Source organism: Astatotilapia calliptera, chromosome 18 (genome assembly GCF_900246225.1).
Source record: "Astatotilapia calliptera chromosome 18, fAstCal1.2, whole genome shotgun sequence".
In the NCBI taxonomy this organism is placed as follows: domain Eukaryota; kingdom Metazoa; phylum Chordata; class Actinopteri; order Cichliformes; family Cichlidae; genus Astatotilapia; species Astatotilapia calliptera.
Genome location: NC_039319.1, coordinates 27,830,559 through 27,836,887, shown reverse-complemented (window position 1 = coordinate 27,836,887; position 6,329 = coordinate 27,830,559).

Here is a 6,329-nt window from a genome sequence, read left to right as displayed (position 1 = left end):
GGAGGTGATTTTTCCTGTAGATGTCACCCTTTCTTGACCTTGACCCTAAGCAATCCTGATTCTTTTTACAAATGAAGGTACAAGTGCACTGTTTCAATTCATTTTGCCCTAACAAGAAATTCTCTCAAGTCCTCACGGTTGTAGTGCTGGGGTCAGGCTAGTTGTTGTTAGATGTTTGGAGAGATACACTTGCAACAGTTAATCACTTCACCTCCAACACTTTTACTGATGAAGGGAAAACAGCTAAGTCAGGCTGCACAGACTTAAAAAAAAAAAAACATTTTAAAGACTGGTGTTACACCTTATGTGTCTGAAAAGTATAGTTACTCATAACATTTCCATGGGCTCCAGCATTCCTGCACGACTATAGTAGTTATTATAAGTGAAATGCAAAACATAACTCAGCTGGAGTTTTCAGTGTCGCCGTGACAAGGTAAACTTTATTTCAAATAAACCTACAGTTTCCCCTGGTGTGGGCTTTTCGTCAGGGAGATGTGCTTAACAAGATCAAGTGCAGGCTCAGCGTCCATGAGAAATCCATATTATGTCCCAGTGCTGAATAGTAAGAGCATGGGGACACACAGTGAGCACACATGGCCTGACTATTGTAAACTCAAGCCAGTAAAGAAAATTAACTGCTTTTGTTCCCCCAGAAAATCTGCTTAGACTTGAAAAAACAAATAACACAGTTGGTGCACCTGCAGAGACCCTGTGCCAGCTTTTAGATCAATTCCAAGGAGCACAAATTAGCGAAAGCACTGTTGCCTCCTCATTTTATGTCCTCTTTTCATTTTTTGGCTCCAGTTTTCTAAATGAAGTCTTCAACGTGAAGTCAAGAAAGAATACAAGCATAAATGCAGTATGTCAACAGAGTGATGCTGTTTCATAGAAGATGCTGAATCTGTTTTGTTTTTTTTATTTTAGAATCACATTTTTATGTTAATTGAAATGGTAAACTTTGTCATTTTTATCTTCAAAGTATCAATTCTTAAATGTTCTGTTTGTCTTTTGCTCACTTAGGAAACATTGTCAGATTTTGTGAGTCCTAAAGGAGGTACTGTAGAATACAGGCTCACTGGGTCATTAATGGTGTAATGAGTTGGGTGAGAACAAGTGTATTGTTTTCACCAACCGGGGTACTTTGGATTGATATCAGGCTAAGATTAAAACCAATTTGGAAGATTAAGATTAAATAACACGATGTGCAAATGTTACAATCTTTTAAAGGACCCCAAATCCCCAAAATACTCTGCAGAAATTGGCTTGAACAAATTAGTTTGGCAGGCGAAGGAGGCGAGATCAGCTGCAATCCTGGCAAATCAGCCGATCTGTTTCGCCTATCCGTTTGGTAAATCTGGTAAGGTGTGAGCTATTTAAGTCACTTCAGCCTACATAAAGTTGCTGTGGCCTCTGCAAGTCACTTTACAACCCACCTGGACCCCACCTCTGGTCAGATCATGGTCTTGTTCTTTGGGCTCCTCTGTCCATGTGGAGCCTTCCACGTGTTTGCATGGAAGTGGACCCAGAACAGTTATACCGTCAAATAGAAATAACTAGATGGCACACCAATCATATTTTGTCTGAAGTTGATGTCCCAGTCTAATTTAATTAGCGTGTTATAATATACCCTCAAAGTGGATGGATGTTTTCATCCGTAATGACCTAAACAGTTTATTTTGCACAGTAACAGAAAGATTAAAACAAAATGCTCCATTAAATAATAATAGATATAGAAGGAATAATCAATCAAAAGCAATCTTAGGTGCACTGTAGTGCATAACATTACTGCTGTGCTTTTAGCTAATAGGCTATTGTAAAAAAAAGAAGAAAATTTCCCCCCGTTTTATTTACTGCACACCTTGCGTCTGTGGATTTCAGTGTTGGTTAGCTGCCCTACCACTCATATTATGATGGCTCTCACTCTCTCCAATTACATCCTGGAGCTTCTCTTCCACTGCTGCCTTCCCCCTGGCACTGGCCTCCGCCTGCTGGCTGCCGTCTCCCTGTGTGAGTCCTCAAACACAATTGAAGATTATTGCGCTGCATCAGTGAATTAACAGATGCAGATAATGGGGGCAGCATGGTAATACCATCCACAATGGGTAATTTCAGGCTTGGTGATTATAAGCTTATTTTCTCAAGAGCTGTCTTCTGCTCATTGTTCTAAACCATCAGTGAACGAAAGAGCTGCCTTTCACCGGGGGGGTGTCAGGGTCAGTGGATGACTCTCAGCGAAGGCACATTGAACGTCAGATAAGCAGATTCTAAAAATGCTGTTTGCAACTTTTTTGCAACTATCATTTAAGTTAAACCACCTGCTTTATCCCCCCTTTGTTTATTGTCGTCTATGGAGGGGGAAAAAAGCAAGCTGCATGTGCAAAAATACCCATAATTTACTCACAAGACCCAAACAGTTCGCATGCATCCATACTACACTGAAAAAAATGCAATAGGGTGGTTGTTGAATTTGCATAGAATTACTTCATATATCCAGCATGACTAATTTAAATTTCACATCTAAACATATTTTTGTCTTTTAATTTTCACATATTCTTTAAGAATATTGATTCTTTTAGAACTAATCATGTTGAAAAGAAACAAGTTAGTCGTGTTTTATCCTCAAGCTCCGCCCCCTGGAAAGGAAAAATCGGCTGCGCTGTCCGCCATTTTTGTCTCTCGCTTTGGAAAATCTACTACCATCTGGAGTTTTACACTTGAAGGTAAATAAGATTTTAAAGCTAACACACCAGTGAGAACGAGTGTAGACCCTTTATATATGTGGACTTTTACTGGGTGTTGTTATTTTACAGGTATGTGGGCTGTTTATCGAAAACCATGAAAGGCCAATGTTAGCTAGCTCCAGTTAGCTAATGGTAACCGAAATTATGCGATAAGCAAATTAGTAATTAACATATATAATGTGAGTTAATATTGTTTCTATATTCTTTCAGTCTAAATTAACAGACTATTACAAACTTGCATCGGTGTCTGTAGTAAGTGGTGGTACCTGCAGTGTCTTAACCATTAAACAAGCTAATGTAGGGCTGGGATATGACTAGTTTGTTGAAACATGTCTGCTGCCAATGTGACTGCTCACACATGGTAACATTACCAGCACATAGCCACAGCCGCTATAAACATGCTGAAAGGTCAATCTAGCTTCTGTAGTCAGCAGCTGGAAGACTCAACACAGACCCAAGATTCAGTGTAACGGTTATCTAAATGTTGTGTGTCCTGTTTGTAAGCCCAGAAAAAGAAATTAAATAAAATGACGACCTAGAGCTTCAAGCTAATGTAAGCGTAATGCTATAGCATAAAGCAACTAATGTAATGATGAGGTTGTTAAATTAGTAAAAATACAGTAAATATATCCAACATGAATCATTTATATTTTTGGTCTAAACATAATTAAGTCTCACGCCTTTCACTTGTTTTAGAAGGATGTTCAGTCTTTTAAAACCAGTCATATCAAAATAACAGAAAATAGTTATGTTTTCTGTTGAAACTCCACCTCCCAGGGTGTGTTCTACGAGGGAAAATTCACTGTGGCGGTCCGCCATTTTTTGTCTTCGCTTCGTTTACGTTTGGTGCTGAGCTTTACTTTGTCGAGGTAAACTGAAAACTACATGTTTGAGAGGAAACGAAGAGAGCATCCATTAGATGGGGAAGTTTTTCTCATGAATTGCTGTTGAGCAACATAATGGAAAAAACAAGTCATTCCTTAAGTTAACTAACGATAATGCTAGCTTAAGCTGCGGGACAATATTATGTGCATTAGCTTTTTTTCAGTGTGTGCCCAGTCACATCCGCTTGTTTTTTCTCAGTGAATACAGACTAACAAACTTGTGTCCATTTAGTTAACTGGTTGTACCTAAAATGTTTTAGTTATACAGTTAAATAAGCTAGTTTGCCATGGGGTGGGCTCTGTGTGTGTTGGGGGGGGTGTCTTCACTAAAGTCGGTTTATTTAGGGCATGACACCTATGCAGTACTCATTAGGAGAGGAAGTGCATGACGTGGGGCTTTATTTCATGTTCTGGGGCAGTGAATGTAATCTACTGATAACATGTTAAAGACACACAAAAACCCAACAAATTATTTTAACTGATTTATAGAGAGACTGAGAGGAGGGCTTAAAGAGATAAAAATAATGACAATATAAATATGTTAAATTTATTTTTTCTGTATCGATATATGGTGCTTATCGCTGCTGAAGGGCAGATTGGTGTTGCTTCAGAACAATTCTCTAGCGCTGTTATGTAGAGGTGTTACAGTTAAGGTTTTAATAACATTGTTTTATTTACTAGTGAAGATTTGCATATGTTATCTCACATTCTGTAAGGTAAATTTTCTGGAAAGGTCAAATTAACTAATTTAACTAAGTATTAATGAAAGACCTTGATGTGTATATGACAATAATAGATGTCGTTTCTGGGTCATTTGGCAGAACTGCAAAATGGCCAGAAGGAGGCAACTGCTGTGGTTGCAAACAGGCTTTGGGTGGTTTGGAAGTAAGGGCAACTATGGAACTGCTCAGCAACATGGGACCCATAGCTAATAAATAGTAATATAACTTTGTGTGGATGTAACCTTGTGAGATTTGAGATTTTGACAGCATTTTTATGTGACAACTTCTCTTTTTAGATAAATGCAGAGTTTAAGCGCATTACCACCATGCCACTGCAGTCCATATTACTCTCGCAGATAGATGTGCTATCTGACAAACTAATAAAGGTCTTCAAAAGGCGAGGAGGACAAATAGGAAGAAGACTGCAGAACATTCTGGAGCCCACGGCCCAGGTAAGAAAAAAATTCATTTGTGTATACACTTTAGGGAAAATAATAATTTTAACAAAATGCTGCTTGTCACTCTATGCCAGGAGTATGTTGAAAATCACCTGGGATTTTCACAATTTACCATGGGTGCGTTTTTGTTTTTGTTTTGTTTTTTCTTTTACCTGCATTAGAACGATGTGTGGAGTTCATAGTTGAACACCTCTCTATGCTCTGACAGTATTCTGCTTCTTTGCATGGAGATTTCACTTCATGCATTACCTTTTTAAGCATTCTGAGGACTCAAATCACATGCTGTAATGAATCCATTTTTGTTCACCTAATGTGTTAATGTTAACATTTTTTGGAATAGTGACACAGATTAAAATAAGATTTGGTATAATGTTCTTTGACCAGTGTTCTGTTTAATTAAATTTTGGAATTCTGCATTTTCTAGGCCACAGATGAAGCCATTATCCAACGATCTAATAAGGAAACAACCATGGGAATTTACATCATAAAGTCAAGAGATGCCAATGGCAGCCCTGAGGACATCGGGATAGTCCTTGAAGGCCAGAGAGTCTGGCAGGATTTGGATAACTATACCCTAGCAGCTGCAATGCTGTTTGGACTAATGTACACTTTGAACCTCACCTACCCACTGGAAAAGTATACCTTCGAGGTATAGAAACTGGTTATGGAGCTCAAAAGGAACAGCCTTTCAAAGAAGGCCCAGGTTTTCAGGACCAGACTGTACGATTGAACAGTTTTCCAGTTATGATGTGGGAACAACATGTTTACCTCTTCGAATATGTACCATCCTTTCTTTTAAGCCAGCACTGGTAAAGTTGCAGGACATAGTGAAACTTATTTTTCTGGCACTTTTCAACTTGGGGCCTTTATTACTGCAGTTTTCACTTTTCAAGCCATGGCTCTTTTAAAAAAATTCAAACTTTGAATGTCCATTTTTCTCAATGGAAATGGTGCCTTGCACCAATTTCACCAGTTTGCAATTTTTTTCCCAAGGTGCACCACTACAAACAGATTGCATCGTCTAGTATTAGTGATTATGATGTTTAGTGATAGAAGCAAGCCAATACTAATCAGTTTAGGTCTCTTGGTTGTGTGCCTGTGGGTTATAATGTTATTTTAAGTCTCTTCTTTGTGTCATTTTAATAATTACACCCCTGTTGCCATATTACCTTATGGCTCTTACATTTAAAAAAACTATTTTTTACATAAGCGCGATGTCATAGGGCCCCACAATGTTGAATTCAGGTTCCAGCAGATAACTTTGAGGAATGTTGTGGAATGTTTTTCAAGAGATGCATTGTACAAATATGACTCATGTATATTTTGGAAGCCTGAATTGAAAGTCCATTGTTACAACTGTGTAGTATTTTCAAAAATACACAGGTCATTGTTCAAAAATGTTTTGCTTATTTCTTTGATTGAAGAGAAAGTGTACAGTACATACAGTAAGATCAGCCTTAATTTAGTTTTACTTATTGAACACTCAATTATATATTAGATTATATATTATATATTAGAAATTTG